Source organism: Capsicum annuum, chromosome 10 (genome assembly GCF_002878395.1).
Source record: "Capsicum annuum cultivar UCD-10X-F1 chromosome 10, UCD10Xv1.1, whole genome shotgun sequence".
Lineage (NCBI taxonomy): Eukaryota > Viridiplantae > Streptophyta > Magnoliopsida > Solanales > Solanaceae > Capsicum > Capsicum annuum.
In genome coordinates, this window is record NC_061120.1 from 150,635,033 (window position 1) to 150,653,540 (window position 18,508).

The window sequence follows — 18,508 nt, forward strand, 5'->3', positions numbered from 1 at the left end:
ACTCATAGTTTTAAATTATATTTTATATCATAAATCTTTAAAATATGATAGATTTATAATTAAAACGGATACTTGGACTCCATGGATGAAAGAAATCCATGAGTGAACATCTAACATACCTAGAATGATAAATTTGGAAGGATTGATGGAGAGTTCTTGAGATTTGACCATGATTTTTTAGAGCTAGGGTTTCTTGTTATTGAAAGAGAATTTTTAATTTGAGAGAAAGTCAATAATAATGAGTATTTAGGTCAATAAGGGATTAAATTTCATGTTTAGGGCAAGTTTAGGGCTTAGGAAAAAGATCCAAATACCCTTAAATGAATTTTAAAACACAAGCTGGAAACTGAAATCCCAATTTTTAGCTTTAGGACGATGCGCCACTATCGCGCCAAGCCACTGGAAAAGGGACAACTGGGACCTGGACAAACATCGTGATGCACCACTATTGCAATAAGCCTGTGGATGACATTTTGTCCATCTCCACAATGCACCATAATCACGGAGGCCCACTGGAAATTAACAAATGGGAAATTGGCTTGCTCCGCGACGCGCCATTATTGCGGAGTCATACTAGAAATTGACAAATGTCAAATTGACCTATGGTGTGATACGCCAGGATTGCTGACCCTCACTAGATTTCATCAAATAGGATATTATCTTGATCTTCGATGTGCTAAAGGTTAAATTGACGGGGTTTTGTGACTAAAACTTAAAATTGCCATAACTTCTTACCCAATTATCATATTTGGGTGAATTTTGTATTGTTGGAAAGCTAATTAAATTTCCTATGAAATGGCAGGCTATAAACTGAAAAATAATGAGTGTTTCAAAAATTTTATATATGAATACTCTTGTATTAGGACTTATATTATGCTAGAGAAATATGGGGTGTTACAGTATCTCACTGCAAGTAGACGTGACGTTGTATTTAGTGTAGAATTTTATGTAAGGTTTCAAGAAAATCCTAAGAGGTCTTATGTCAAGTATATTAAGAGGATACTAGGATTCGTTAAGGGAACTACTGTCTTAGGTCTTTGGTATCCTAAAAGAAGAAATTTTAAATCAGAAGGATATGCACATGAAGGTTATACATGCTATCTTGTAGACAGAAAAAGTACCACATGTATGGAAAACTTTCTTGGATCATGTTTAATCTTTGGACCATAAAGAAGAAAAATTTAATAGCCTTGTTCACTACCGAGGCTGATTATGTAGCAGCAACATCATGACATACATAATTATTGTGGATTAAACAACAATTGAAGGATTTTAGTATGGATGTTGAATGTGTTCCAATCTTTTGTGAGAATACTAGTGCCATCAATATATATAAAAATCCATTCAACATAAGAGAACTAAACATATTGATATTAGACACCATTTTTTAAAGACTATGTTGAAAAGGGTCATATATCAATCATGTTTTGTGCTACTAAAGAGCAAATTACTAATATTTTTACTACTAGGTAGAGAATACTTTGAATAGAACAGGCTACATATGGGGATGATTAAAATTGCATGAGCTTACTTCAATGATTGGTTAGAAAATATTTTACTTGTATACTAGCTTTTAGCTATTCAATCTAGTCTTGCACATTTAATTGTGAGTCCCAATTACAGTGTAATAATTGTTTATTCTTAATTTAGTTTTAGTTGTGTAAAATTAAGAAAAATACAAAGATGTGTAGATCATGGGATTTTTTTAGATGTGATTTATGTGAGTTAGTGATTAACTTTGCATAGTGAAACAATTAGGCACTTATGTTCTATGAGTTAATACCTTTTGACACATTCTCTTTGTAACCACCAAAACTCAAAAGTCCCTCCTCTTTTCTAAAGTTTCCACCTTCTTCACATCATTTCCCCATCTCCTTCTTCTATTCATTCACTCTTGTTTTACCTGTTCACTCTTACACACTTTAACTTCTCTCTTTCTTTTTCATTTATAAAAGCCCTAGTATCTATTGAGTCCATTATCATCACTTTAACAATACAATTTAATTACTCCATTCAAAATTCCAAAGTTAATTCTTTTCTCTAAAAATGGCTTCCTCTTTACCCTTCTCTCCAGTTAAGAATGATTCCACCGCCTCTTCCTCTAAATCCCTGTCCATTACTTTTTATCCCAATGTAGACAAAACCTAGGAGTTCCTTCCTCCCTTTTTTTCAAAATATTAGATTTTAGGGCCTGTATTGAGTTTAGTTCTATGGTTGATTAATTGGCCCAAGATTCCTCTTGCAATCAGTCCTATGAGTCTTTTTTCTTAGATCAAAATCAAGAGGTCACTCCTCATAAAATTATCTCTTGATGAAATGCCTACTCCTACTACTATTTCCAAATTAGTTTGATCTTGCCTAGTGAAGAAATCTGAGGCTCGAGTTTTTATTCAATAGTATGAACCTATTCTTAAAACATCTTCGCATCCTACTCCACCCAGGACTCCTCATACTAGAAATAGAAAAAGGCAAGAGGATGCCTCATTTGCGCAAGCTCTTCACACTAGAAAAAAATAAAAAGCATTTGTCCACTATCTCTACTTCATAGTATGATCCACCCTCTAATGATGACTTGTTCCTTTGAACTATTCATCATGGAAGGATTTTCAATTGTTTCATCCCTAAGACATCAACTCTACATCCTTTTATATCTACCCCTTACTCTATTCCATCCATGAAATCTTTTCCAAAGGTATCCAAATTCTTTACTCCTAAATCCAAACAAACTTCTAAATCCAAGTCTTTGAAATAGTTCACTCGAAGTGGTCCATCCTTTGATTCTAGAAGTGACTAAAGATGTTGTACACCTTCCTGCTGATGTTTAGACCATTGTGTCTTCTAATCCTAACTTACAACATGTCCTATACTTTCAAAATATGTTATTTATAAGAAAAAGAGTTGTTACTGGTTTTGGTGGACCTAAAATAGCCATTCTCATGGAAAAAATAGACTTTCAGGGTTGGGATCCACTATTTCTTGAGGATGATACTCAATGCAAGTTTGAGAGGCCTGAAAACTATGAGTTCTTTACTAATGGGTCTTCTAATGGAAATGTTTTTACTACCACCATTTTAGAAGTATCTATCCACCTCATTGTTGAAGACATAACACGAATCCTTGATATACCTCTTGGAGGTTGGGATCACTATGTCAAGTTTGAATGGCCACCCTCAGATAACATGGCAAAGGCATTGTCCATCATAAATATAATTTTTGGAAATCCTAATCTTCTTCAGCATCATTATGTCTTCAAGCGAGAAATGTTCCCTCTTCATTAGCTATAGTTTGATGTGGTTCATAAGATTATCACGACTTGTAAAGAAAGGAGAACTAAAGAAAATTACTTAGACCTCACTCTCATAGAAATTCTTGATATTGAGGTCAAGTTCAAGTTACCCAGTCAAATCATTAAGCACCTGCAAAGAGTGCTTGTTAAGGACGCTAAGAAGGCACATGGTCTTCTCTATGGATTTTGTTTGGCTTTGATCTTTGAAGACTACTCCATCCCCATGCAAGTTTGGTCCCTTCATATGACTAAGGATATTCTTGGTCACTTAAACCATGTTATTTACCCAGTTTAATGAGACAAGTATATACTCCAATGCAAAGGTTGATGAATGATTTGGCTGATACAATTGTTGAGTTGGAGGAAGCTCATGCTACTCAAGCTCAAGAGAAAGAGGATCTTCAGTACATAATATTAGCATTGGAGGTGGATCTTACTTGTGAAAGGGCTAATATTGTAGATGTCATTTGTAAGTTAATACAGCTTATTGTTACTGTTCCAACCATATCCTCTGCTCCCTCTTCTTAGTTCCTTAAGATATTGTTCTAGACCTTTAAGTTATTATTGCTAAGTTCCTAGTTTGTCTACTTTATTACAGTTATCCTATTCTATTGTATGTCTTATTTTGACGGATCAATGAGATATCTTTCTCTGTATTCTAAGTCTCTCATGTTTTACACTTTCCAATACAACTTTTTGATGAAGTTGTCTTACTTTAATTATTTTAAGGATAGCCCAGTGGCCATTAATTGTGTAGCACTGTGCACTTGCTTATATTATACATTATTTTCACTTTTTGATGATGCTAAAATGGGAAAGACTTAGGTTGTGCAATGTTTATTACTCATTTACTAACTTGTTTCATATAGAGGGTCATTGAATTAGTGTCTACAAGAACAGTTCAGGATGCACAAGGACAAGGGGTTTGTCATCACTAAAAAAGGGGAAATTTTTTGGGGTCTATGAAGTTTTGGTGATTGAAAAAATAACTGAGACATGTTTGCTGAGTTGTTTCATAGATGCTCTGGTGAAAGATGCAAATCCTATAGAGAGATAGACGAGATTGCTCGATTAAAGAAGCAGATGAGCAGTTACAGTTGATAAAATAAAAAGAAACTACCACATGTAAAATTGAAGAATTAAAGTTTGACTACAATACTTAAAGAAAAGAAAGTTTGAATTGAAGAAGGAGTCGTACTTAAAATAAAACTCTAAAAGAGATAAGAGTTCTGATGAGAGAAGCAGTTTGATTCTAAGAAGAACTGTTTGAAAAGTTCTGATTAAATAGATGAAGTGTCTTTCATAGTCACTAACGCACTTATAAAACAAAAAGACAATTGAAAAACTGACTTAGCAATATGCATCTTAGAGACTAAAGAAACACGTTGTTGAACCTGGTCCTAGTACTATGTAAGATAAGGAGTCTTAGTCTTTATGTATTAGGGTTGGTTCTTTAAGTTGTATTATTGATATAATCCTATTTTAGTGAGTCATAAACTGAGTTAGATTATTGTCTTCAAGTTAGAAAACTCGAAAACTTGGGTCGCATACCTTGGGAGGCTTGTCATTTGAGTATTAAACATGAGTTAGAGTTTATAATTCATAGGCTACATAAGTCTTGTAATTTGTTGTTGTTGATTAGTGAAGTTTAGGGGAAATTTTGTAAAGGTGCAGGCCATGGTTTTTTACACCTTTTTGAGTCGGGTGTTTTCTACGTGAAAATAATTGTCTCCTTTATTTATACTATAACTACTTCATTAAAACATTTTAGACAACTAATTGCAGTCCTTGGCAACTCTTAAGTAACTATAAGCAAATTTAATAGGTCATGTAGTCTACCACATATTAAATAGAAGGGTTAATTAGTTGCATTAAATAGCTTTTTATAACAAATTTTGTTTAAAATACACTTTCAATAATTTAAAATAAAACACTTACCATCCATATATATTAATTTTTTAGTTTATATTTATCAAACAACACGAATGATAATCAAATTACATTTTTGGGAACGAAAATTCACTCATTAATTCTAAAAAATGTCTTTATTGACATGCCAAAATGATAACAACATGATCCAATTTCTTGGAATATAAATTACCACGTAATTAACTTAACAAAGGTTCTAAATGAACAAAAAATACAATTACAATTGAAAAATAATGTAATTTACAATTACAATTGAAAAATAATCGAATTCTTGAATTACATGGATTTCATCAGCTTCATCATCATGTTCTTAGTCCACCTTCCTGTAATTGACACGAATTTGACCTTCATTCCCGGTCAATGGATTGATATTGCCTATCTTAATCATAGACTCGGCAAAATCTTTTGAGAAAATCCCTAGGTTTGTACTATAGGTTTTAACAAGATCATCCGTCTTTCCTCCACTAAACAATGCTTGATCAGAGTGCAAAAGCCCTTTCTTGGATACCAAATTGCTAAAATATTTTGAGTCAAAAAGAGCAGTTGTAGGATCAAGGGAATCAAGGTTAGAATCAAGTCAAAAAGAGCAGTTGTAGGATCAGAGTGCAAAAGCCCTTGCTTCTTGATGTTGTGAATAAGGGCAGGTATGTCCATAAACAGAGTTGGAATATCATTTTTTGCGGTGGTTCTAATTGTTGTAGTGGAATCCCTTCTTCCTATTTCCACTTCCCATGTTGGTCCATGCAACTGTTCATGTAACAAAAATTCATATTCTTTATATACTAAAATGCTCATAAAATTAGAAACATAATAATTTATAGGATAGAAGGATGTACTACAACCTACAACAACTACTGAGTTACGATCTGCAACTGCCAAGATATCCACACATGTTGAAAATTGAAAAATAATTTGAATGAATGAATTGAATTTAAATAATTGTATTGAATGAATATTGGATTTTGACTGATTCAATAATAAAATTGAATGTATTTGAATTACTGAATTATTAAATGAATACAACTGATATACAATGTACTATTTATCTAAGTAAATGAATTAAATTAACATAAACTAAAGGTAACACTAAACTGACTTCAAAATTCTAAATAAGGTAGAAGTCTAATTAAAGTATAAAATAATAAAGAGATACACTCCTAAATAAGGTACAAGATATTAGAGATTTATAATAAATATTTACCTAGGGTGTACAAAAGGAATAAAATACTATATAAAAAAAATTTAAATTGGGGCCGAAATCAACATGTTGAGGCTGAAACCAAGGCTGACCCAAGCTATGTATTGTAGCAGACGAATGTACAGTGAGATAAAATAGGTGCCGTTCTAATGATTAGATACAACAATATTCCAATATCCCCCTCAAGTTGAAGGGTACGAAAGAACACCCAACTTGCGTAATATATTATGATTAAGAGGATATGTGAGAAGACGATTGAGCAAGTGAATGTAACAGAAGCAGGAATACTGCCATCAATAGAGAATATGACCAAACTAAAAAAAATAAAAAAAATAAAATGTAACATCAACCATACATATGGTATGAGTGAAGCAGTTGGTTTAATGATAACATCAATTAGTTTACTGATGTGGATTGATTAAAAAAAATGAAGACTGGTGTCAGGATGAGTAATTCTTGATATTAAAGATCTTGATTATTTTTACCACAATGGATATAAAAATTAAAGGATTGTGTTGTTGACGTAATCAAATAAAGGTAAAAATAAGGCTGATTTGAGAGTGACACCAAAATAAGAACTTTTTAACCAAAATAAAAATATTGATTGCTATTGATTTATTTTTATATTGGTGGTAATGGTGATTGATGATTTTGATTACTTTTTAAAAAAAAATTCCGCCAAGAATTCAATTTTTTTTAGATATTTTGAAGAACAGTTGAAAGAGAAAGAGGAATTATGTTCTTTTGGGATTGAATTGGTGAGTGAAGATAAAAAGGATTAGGGTTTTTACCAAAACCCTTAACAATCTTCAAATTTCCAAAAAATAATGATTCAAAGCACAGTCCAACAAAGAGAAGTTCAAAATTTATAAAATATGGGATTATAAAAGCAGAAAATACAACCACAATGAATGAAACCCCAAATTAAAAAATTTGAAAGGAGAAAGGATTGATGATGATTGATGATTTTGATAACTGATAGGGTTGCCGAGTACAGTCTCGATGAAGGATTAAGTCAGTAGACTTATTCCATACATTGTAATACTACCAAGATGAATGAATTGATATTAGATTTATGTCATCTTAAATACTAACACGATATTGATGATGATAATAATAAGAGAGAGGTGATGAATGCAGTCGCCATGAATGGACCATGTTAGTAGACATGTTCAAAACATAATGAATCAGAAAGTCAAAAAGTATTTCTTCATATTGAAGAAAATACAATAAATTGACTCAAGATAGAAATAAAACTTGTTATGATATCATGTTAGAAATTGAAAAATAATTTGAATGAATGAATTGAATTTGAATAATTTTATTGAATGAACATTGAATTTTGATTGATTCAATAAGAAAAATGAATGCATTTGAATTATTAAATTGTTAAATGAATACAATTGATGTACAATATCTTATTTATACTAGTAAATGAATGAAATTAACCTAAACTAAAGTAACTCTAAATCGACTTCAAAATTCTAATTAAGGTAAAAGTCTAATTAAGGTACAAATAACAAAGAGATATACTTCTAAATAAGGTAAGATGCACTCCTAAATAAGGTATAAAATACTAGAGATCTATACTAAAATTTACCTAAGGTATACAAAAGGAATAAAATACTATATAAGAACTTTCTAAATTTGGGCCAAAATCAACATGTTGGGGCTGTTGAGACTAAGACTGACCCAATCTATGTATTGTAGCAAACAAATATATAGTGATATAAAATAGGTGAATCGACCTGATCCAATGAATAAATACAACAATGTTCCAATAGCAAAAGATACAACTGGACATCCATAAACTTTATCAACCTGTGACTTGATTTTATTAATCACTTCAAATCCTCTAACATAATTATTAGTAGCACGAGCAGTCTTTTCACTATAAATAGTAGATGTTTGATCAAGAAGAATCAAAGCATCACATCCCTGCAATTATAAGAAATACAGTAATTAGCAACGACATGACAGAAATATTGAGGTTATTTTATTTCCTAGAATCTCCAAAAGTTTGGGTTTAATATTCAAATACTTTCACAAGAATAGAAATTAGAATGAGATGGAAAAACATTAAGTGGTAGAAAAAGAATCTCACATTAACAAAACAATCATGAAAATATAATCGTAGCAAAGAGGCACCCATTTGCCTCTTCTGCCGGACTGCATCCTCCACAATCTGTTTAATGGTTGGTAAAGCTTAGGGACAAACATCATCATAGAAATCTACTTGAAGTCCATTTTTTTAATTACTAGTATGTTAAGTCTATGAAGTTCTACACTTCGTTGCTGTGTTTCTGATTTATGGTGACAGTAAAATGAGGCAGAATTTATTGATAAAAAATAATATTGTTGAGTATTGACAATAGTAACACGATAACGGTTCCACGTTTAGCAACTCTCACAAGAATGAGCCACACTGAGACAATTTCTAAGAGTGGCAATTTTCATTTTAAGGCATGTTGAATCAATACATGCACAAAATGTTCAAACTTAGTAATTGATAATTAATTGTTGCGAATTGGGTCGTCAGTCTTATAACAAAAAGGACTTGTTAATATTGACATGGCAAATAAATCATACAAAGTGATTTTCCTCTTTGTTTTTCTCTGAGCTACAGCGTAACTATTAACGATTTTTTTTAATTAAATCTATCACCTCAAAAATCAAACTGACCCCATCTTCATTATTTTTTATCTACTCTTAAACATGGCAAACTTGTATTTTTTGTAATTAAATACCATAAATCCCATTTTTAATGCATGAATCAGACATCTTATGGAAAAGAATTTTAATAGTCCACTCATTATTAATATTTTTTGTATTGTACGTGGTCTTTACTGTTGGGTTCAACTTTGTAATAGCCTGTATTTCCTTACTAACTTAATTCCCAATACATGAGTATTCATATATAAAATTTTTGAAACACTCATTATTTTCCAGTTTAGAGCCTGCTATTGCATAGGAAATTGAATTATCTTTCAAATGATATAAAATTTGCCTAAATCTGATAACTGGTAAGAAGTTATGGCAATTTAAAGTTTCGGTCATTGAGCACCGCCATTTTAACCCTTAGCTCATTGCAAAGGTAGCCCAAATGACAATTGTCAATTTTTAGTGTGACTCTATGATCATGTCACATCACGGAGGAGGCCAATTTCCTGTTGTCAATTTCTAGTGAAGCTCCGCGAAACCACCGCATCACCCCATCAGAAAAAATCCCAATTGTCCTTTTTTAGTGTCCTGTCGCTATAATGGTGCATCGCGCCAAGGGTGAATTTCAGAATAAAAAGGGCACCGTGATTCCTTCGCGTTGTGCCAAGCCCTCAGTTCCCAGCTATCATTTTCCACTGACACGGCGCGATAGCGCCACGTCGCGCCAGGTGCCCATTTCAGAAAAATTCAACAAAAAATTAATATTTTGTTTAGGGATAAAATAGTCCTTTTCACATTATTTTAGTCCGCTCAGGTGTGATATTTAAGCCCTAAAAACGTCTTTAAAATCATTCTTTAATTAATTTCCCTCAAATCGAAAGGCATTCTCTCCTAATCAAGAACCCTAGCTCTTAAATTCAAGGTCAATCCTCAAGAATTCACCAAGAACTTTAGGAAATCCATCAATTAAGGTATGTTAGATGTTTATTCATAGATCTCTTTCATCCATGGAGTCCGAGCAACCCTTTTAAAATATAAAGTTGTGATCTTTTCAAGTTATTATGTTTTAAATTGTGATTTCACCCATGAATCTATACAATGTTACCCTGAAATTATTGTTATTATTTAATCCTCCATACTTTTAATATTGTTATTTATTGAACAAGACCTCGATTTAACTCTATTATGTCGGATTCATGCTATTTCTATATGTGTTATGACATTCCAATGAATATTTTAATCTATGAACTACAAGTGTTTGATAAAATGCCTACAAGAGTGATTGATGTAAATAAATGCCTTCATGTTTTTTCCTTCAAGCTTTAGTGTCATTTTACTATTATTGTTTGTGTCATAGGGGTATTGAATACCCAAAAACCATAGTTGTTTATTTAATCTAGTCTTAGTACATTATAGAATAGACTTCAGAGTATATTATGAGCATTATCAGAATAGTCAGATATCAATCATTAAACTCAGAACAGTCTAGTATCTTAATGTCTTTTAGTTGGGAGCAAGATTTAGCACCGAGCGAGTGCAGGGATGGCGACTTCCCCGTCACATAGGCAGAGACGTTAGTAGTAGTCCCTATACTCCAAAAATAAGTAGCCAGCGTAGGATATGAGAAGCCACCCATCAAATTAGTCTTGACTATCTCGCAAGGGTCACCAGTAAGTTCAAACCTGACACCTTAATATTTTGGACATTATGTCAGTTTAGTGGATCCACACAGCCAGTATTAGTACCCGTGGCACGATATTAACACCCTTCCAACTGGGTTTACAGGTTGGACCCCGATTAGCTCAAATTGGGGAATGTAGGTTAGATGATACCTCCCATGGTCTCAGATATAGTCTCAGTTATAGTCTCAGTCTACTTATACAGTCTTAGAGTTGTTAGGCCAAAGCATACAAACATTAGTATTTTGTCAGTATTTTAGTTTACAGATTTTACTCAGTCCATGTTATATGCTTGGTCATGCATCCCCAGTATCCATAGATTTTCACGTATCTTTAGTAATTACAGATTGTCATGCATACTCGATATTTAGAATTTTATCCATATTTTTAGTACCTATAGATTTTATGTTCTCTACTCAGTACTCTATGTTTAACATATATAATCAGTTAGTTATTATTATTCTTATTCATGAAAGCATGCATTTCAACCTACCTCATTTAGCATACTAGTACATTCAAAGTACTAATTGCATACCATTCTTTTACGCTATGATGTATCATATCATAGGTGTTGATGCTCAGTTCCCGAATCAAAATTAGTCCCTCAGATCATCAGCAGTCTAGTAGCAGTGGTGAGTCCTCATCATCTGAGGACATATAATATTACCTCATATCTTTATCTAAGTAGTTTGTAGATTTAGTTGGGGTCTATCTCATCAACTCACAGTATTCTCTTTAGAGGCTTAGCAGACACTACTACTAGCTATTCAAATTATTTAGACTTCAGTATTATGTAAGATTCATAATTTAGTAGTCATTTTGTTATCAAAACCTTATGACATTTCAATTATTCTTCCACATTCATGATTATATTATTCAGTAATGGTAGCGGGTACTAGGTCATGGGTTATCTTGTGGTCCATCGGGATCTTAAGCACTGTGTAATGACTAGGGGTAGTATCGGGTCGTTATAAACTTAGTATCAAAGACTAAGGTTTTAAAGTGTCCTAGAAATTCTGAAAGCTGCATCGAGTAAAGTCTTGTGCATGGGTGTGTAGCGCGCCATACTTATGAATGAGAGGATACAAGGCATTTTGGAAAAAGTTTTCTTTCTTTCAGTATTCATGTCGTGCGAGTGAGCATGAGCTCAAGTTAAACTCTTTGTCTAATCCACTTCTTCCTTCCATTTATAGAACATGCCTCCCAATAAGAACAAAAGAAGAATAGGAACCCAACCTGCCCCTCAACTTGTCCTGGCAGATCCTCTGGATGAGTATGTCTCTCACGCAGAATTCAGAGTTGCGTTCACTACTCTAGCCAATTCAGTAGCAGCATAAAATGAATGGCCAGCTATTGTTTCGGCCAATACTTCTACAACCAAAATTCAAAATTTTACCTGGATGAATCCTCCTTCTTTCACGAGATCCAAGTCTGAATAGGATCCACAGGAATTCTTAGATATGGTTCAAAAGGTAACGGATGCTATAGGGGTGACATCTAGTTAAAGAGCTGAATTATCTATATATCAATTTCAGGATGTATCCCATACGTGGTTTAAGGAGTGGAAGGTTGATAGGGGTATAGATGCACAGTCAATAGAATGGAAAGAGTTTGCCACAGCTTTCTTAGGCAGGTTTTTCCCGTTGAGGTTGAGAGAGGTCAAAGTGTTAGAGTTCATTAATTTGAGGCAAGACAGCATGAGTGTGAGGGAGTATTCCCACAAGTTTACTCAGTTAGCTAAGTATGCTTCTCCTATGGTAGCTGATAATAGGTCTAAGATGAGTAAGATTGTGTCTTGCGTATCTGATAGTATGGTCAAGGATTATAGGACTACAATGCTGATTAGTTAGATGGACTTGTCTAGGCTAATGGTCCATGCTCAATATATTAAGGAGAAAAATATTAAGGAGAGGGAGAGAGAAAACAAGAGAGCTAGGAGGTGTAGTTTAAATTTCAATCAGCCAAAGTCAGAAGGTGGTAACCATTCTCAATTTCATCAGAGGTCTTCAGCCCCAGTACCCTCTTCAGCCAGTGCTCCAGTACCTAAATTCAGAAATAACAATAGGGAGAGGGCACCAGGCTATAAGTCGTAGGTCAGTGTTGGCAGTGCTCGTACCAATCCTTTATGTCAGAAGTATGACAGACACCATCAGGGTGAGTGTAGAGCGGGTAGTGATGTGTGCTTCAGGTGAGGTAAGCCAGGCTATTGGATTTGGGAGTGTCGGGTAGTTTCTTAGAAGGGTAGGGATATGCACCAACAGGGCCAGTCCCATCAGTTGTCAGTTCCATCTGGTCGCCCGACTTAACAGGGTGCCACTTCCAGTGCTACCAGTGGTCAGTGTCTAAATAGATTATATGCTCTTCAGCCCCGCCAAGAGCAAGAAAATTCTCCTAACTTAGTTACTAGTACGTTGTAGGTCTTTCACTTACATATTTATGTTTTACTAGACCTTAGAGCTTCTTTTTCTTTTGTAACTCCATATGTAGTTGTCAACTTTGGAGTCAGTCCCAAAATGCTAGTAGAGCCCTTTTTAGTGTCTACCCCAATAGGTATTTCCATTGTAGCCAGACAGGTAAACAAGAACTGTTCGCTCATAATATCTCAAAAATTTACCTTAGTTGATCTCGTGGAGTTACAGATAATGAATTTTAATGTCATTCTTGGAATGGGTTGGCTCCACTAATGCTATACCTTAGTTAACTGTAGAAATAGAATAGTTTATTTCAAGTTCCTAAATAAACCAGTCCCTGAATAGAAGGGTAGTACTATGGTTCTTAGGGGTTAGTTGATCTCATACCTTAGAGCCAGAAAGATAATATCGAAGGGGTGTACTTACCATCTTTTTCGAGTCAATGTCTCTAACTCAGAAACTTCATCTTTTGAATCTGTTTAAGTAGTAAATGAATTCTCAAATGTATTTCCTGAAGATTTTCTCAGAGTTTCTCGTGAAAGGGAAATCGACTTTGGAATAAACTTTTCCCAGATACTCAGTCTATATCTATTCTGCCATACAAAATGGCTCCAGCTGAACTTAAAGAACTGCAAGAACAGTTGAAGGATCTCTTAGATAAGGATTCATTAGACTTAGCATCTCCCTGTGGGGTGCACCTGTTCTATTCATGCGTAAGAAAGACGATTCTCTTAGGATATGTATTGACTACTGTCAGTTGAACAAGGTCACAATCAAGAATAAATATCCACTTCCTAGAATCGATGACTTGTTTGATCAACATCAGGGTGTTAGCTACTTTTCCAAGATAGACCTCAAGCTATCATCAGCTTAGGTTCAAGGAATATGACATTCCAAAAATAGCTTTCCAAACTCGGTATGGTCACTTCGAAATTCTAGTCATGTCTTTTGGTCTTACAAATACCCCATTAGCCTTCATAGACTTGATGAACCGAGTGTTCAAGTAGTACTTGGACATGTTTGTCATAGTCTTCACCGATGACATTCTTGTTTACTCCCGTAATGATCAGGTAGACCACCTCAAAATAGTACTTTATACTCTTCGAGCCTATCAGTTGTTCGCTAAATTCAGTAAGTATGAATTGTGGATAAGATCAGTAGCTTTTCTTGGACATGTTATTTTTGGTGATGGAATTAGAGTTGATCCTTAAAAGACCGAGGTGGTGAGAAACTGGCTTACACCTATCTCTCCATCAGATATCAGAAGTTTCTTGGGTTTATCTGGCTATTACTGTCGGTTTGTTGAAGGATTTTCTTCTGTTGCATCCCCCATGTCCAAATTGACTCTAAAGAAAGTTAAGTATCAATGGTCAGATTCCAGCAAGAAGAGTTTTTAGGAGTTGAAGACTCGACTTACCTCAGCCTCAGTCTTAAATCTACAAGACGGTTTAGATAGTTTTATTATATACTGTGATACATCTAGAGTAAGCTTGGGTTATGTCCTCATGCAGATAGGTAAGGTCATAGCCTATGCCTCCAGACACCTTAAACCCCATGACAAGAATTACCCTACTCATGATATTGAGTTAGCAGTTGTAGTGTTTGCCTTAAAGATTTGGAGGCATTACTTATATGGGGTGCATGTAGATGTGTTCACTGATTACAAAAGCCTTCAATATGTGTTCTCTCAGAAAGATTTGAATCTACGTTAGAGAAGGTGATTGGAGTTATTGAAACATTATGACATGAGTGTTCTATATCATCCAGGCAAGGCTAATGTAGTGGCTGATGCTCTTAGTAGATTGTTTATGGGCAGTTTTGCTCATGTTGAGGATGGTAAGAAGAAGTTAGCTTAGGAAGTTCATCAGCTTGCCCAACTAGGTGTCCTTTTAGTCGACTCAGCAGAGGGTAGTGTGTGGGTGCAGAGTAGTGCTGAATCATCTCTGGTTTTTGAGGTAAAGAAAAAGCAGGATAAAGATCCCAGTCTAGTTAAGTTACATGAATCAGTCAGAGATCAAAAGGTGGAGGTTTTCTCCCAAGGGGGAGATAGTGTTTTATATTGTCAGGGTAGATTATGTGCGACTGGTGTAGATGAATTGAGGTAACAAATTTTTGCAGAGGTGCATGGTGCGCGTTACTCTATTCATCCAGGGGCCACTAAGATGTACCACAATTTGCGGGAGATCTATTGGTGGAGTGGGATAAAGAGGGATATTGTAGAGTTTGTAGCTAAGTGCTCGACATGCCTGGAAGTTAAGATTGAGCACCAGAAGCCTAGTGTGTCCATGCAGAAGTTCAATATACCCATATGGAAATGGGAGGAAGTGAACATGGACTTTATGATAGGTTTGCCTCATACTCTTCATCAGCATGATTCTATTTGGGTTATCATAGATAGGATGACCAATTCAGCTTATTTCTGGCCAGTCTATAACTTTTATTCAATCGAGGACTATGCCAAACTCTATCTCAGAGAGTTGGTTAGGTTGCACGGTGTGCCTTTATCTATTATCTTGGATAGAGGTATCCAGTTTACCTCTCATTTCTGGACAGCATTCCAAAAAGTTCTTGGTACCCAAGTCCATTTAGTACCGTCTTCCACGCTTGGATAGACGATCAAGCAGAAAGGACCATTTAGACTCTAGAAGATATATTGAGAGCATGTGTACTTGATTTTAAAGGTATTTGGGATACCACTTTCCTTTTATTGAATTTGCATACACTAACAACTATCATTCCAGTATCTATATGGCTCTATTTGAGGCTCTCTATGGTAGGAGATGTAGATCTTCAATTGGTTGGTTTGAAGTAGGTGAGGCCGTAGTAGTAGGGCCTGACTTGGTGTTTGATGCATTGGAGAAGTTTTAGTTGATCAGAGAAAGGCTTAGGGATGCCTAGAGCAGACAGAAATCGTATGCATACATGAGATCGGTGACTTCGTGTACTTGAAAATCTCTTCCATGAAAGGTGTTAAGAGATTCGGCAAGAAGGGAAAACTCAGTCCCCGATATGTCGGTCCCTTCAAAATTCTCAGTCATTTCGGAAAGGTAGCTTATGAGCTTAAGTTGCCTTCAGATTTAGCCTCAATAAACCCAGTGTTCCACGTCTCATTATTGAAAAAGTGTATTGGTGATCAAACTGTAGTTGTTCCCTTAGAAAATGTAAATATTCAGAACATCATCAAGTTCTTTTGAGAAAGTTCCAATCGAAATTCTTGATCATTAAGTTCGTAGACTAAGGAACAAAGAAGTTCCACTAGTCAAAGTTCTTTAGTGAAATCAATCCGTTAAGGGAGCCACTTGGGAAGCAAAGGCAGATATAGAGACCAAGTACCATTATATTTTCTCCACGAATCTAAGTTCAGTATAATGTACCAAATCTTCTTAAGATTTCCCTCGATCATGCTTAGTTTCAGTTGCACATCATGTTCATATCCATCGTGCATTCATGAATAACTTCAGTCATGCATTCTATGCATCAAATATGTGTGTTCAGTTTGTAAGCTTAGTTCATTAGTTTTTCCTCAACTTAACCAGTCTCATTTGAGGATGAATGATCCCAAAGGGGGAGATATTGTAATACCCCTCATTTCCTTAAGCATAACTTAAGTATCAATACATGAGTATTCATATGTAAATTTTCAAAAACTCATTATTTTCTAGTTTAGAGACTGCCATTGCGTAGGAAATTGAATTAGCTTTCCAACGATATAAAATTCACCTAAATTCGATAACCGGGTAAGAAATTATGGCGATTTAAAGTTTCAGTCGTTAAGCACCGTCATTTTAACCCTTAGCGCATCGCGTAGGTAGCCCAAATGACAATTGTGAATTTCCAGTGTGACTCTGTGATCATGGCGCATTGTGGAGCAGGCTAATTTCTCGTTTATCAATTTTCAGTAAAGCTCCGCGAAACCACCGCATCGCGCCATCAGCCAAAATCCCAATTGTCCTTTTCCAGTGTCTTGTCGCGATAATGGCACGTTGCACCAAGGCTGAATTTCAGAATCAAAAGGGTATCGTGATTCCTCCATGTCACGCCAAGCCCTCAATTTCTAGTTGTCAGTTTCTAGTGACACGGCGCGATAGCACCGCGTCGCGCCTGGTGCCCATTTCGGGAAAATTCGATGAAAAATTAATATTTCATTCAGGGATAAAATAGTCCTTTCCCCATTATTTTGGTCCACTCGGGTGTGATATTTAAGCCCTAAAACATTTTTAAAATAATTCTTTAATTAATTTTCCACAAATCAAAAGGCATTCTCTCCCAATCAAGAACCCTAGCTCTCAAATTCAAGGTCAATCCTCAAGAATTCACCAAGAACTTCAAGAAATCCATCAATTAAGGTATGTTAGATGTTCATCCATTTATCCCTTTCATCCATGGAGTCTAAGCAAGCCTTTTAAATTATAAAATTGTGATCTTTTTAAGTTATTATGTTTTAAATTGTTATTTCACCCATGAATCTCCATGAACTATAATTTTATACATTGTTACCCTGAAATTATTGTTATTATTCAATCCTCCATGTTTTAATATTTATTGAAAAAGACCTTGATTTAACTCTATTATGTCAGATTCATGCTATTTCTATATGTTTATGACATTCTTATGATCATTTTTGACCATGAACTACAAATGTTTGATAAAATACCTACAAGAGTGAATGACGTAAATAAAAAGCCTTCATGTTTTGTCCTTCAAGATTTAGTGTCATTTTACTATTATTATTTTTTAGTCTTAGGGGTATTGAATACCTAAAAACCAAAGCTATTTATTTTGTCTAGTCTCAGTACATTATAGAATAGTCTTTAGGTATATTATGAGCATTATCAGAATAGTTAGATATCAGTCATTAAACTCAGAACAGTCTAGTATTTCAGTGTCTTTCAGTTGGGACAAGAATTTAGCACTGAGCGATTGCAGGGATAACGGCTTCCCCATCAGATAGGCAGAGTCATTAGTAGCTGTCCCTATACTCCAAAACTATGTAGCCAACATAGGAAATAAGAAGTCACCCTTCATATTAGGCTTGACTATCTCGCAGGGGTCACCCGTCAGTTCAGGCTTGACACCCTTAGTCCTTTAGACATTATATCAGTTTAGTGGATCCACATATCCAGCGTTAGTACCCGTGGCACGATATTAACACCCTTCCAATTGGGGTTACAGGTTAGACCCCAATTATCTCAAATTGGGGAATGTCGGTTAGATGATACCTCCCACAGTCTTAGATATAGTCTCAATTACAGTCTCAATCCAGTTATACAGTCTTAGAGTTGTTTGGCCAAAGCATACAGATATCATTATTTTGTCAATATTTCAATTTACAGATTTTACTCAG

At 34.8% G+C, this 18,508-nt stretch overlaps 1 pseudogene; it reads right to left on the reverse strand.

The window, feature by feature from the left end:
- Positions 1-5,525: 5,525 nt before the first annotated feature.
- Positions 5,526-15,070, reverse strand: LOC107844388 (annotated as a pseudogene).
- Positions 15,071-18,508: the final 3,438 nt, after the last annotated feature.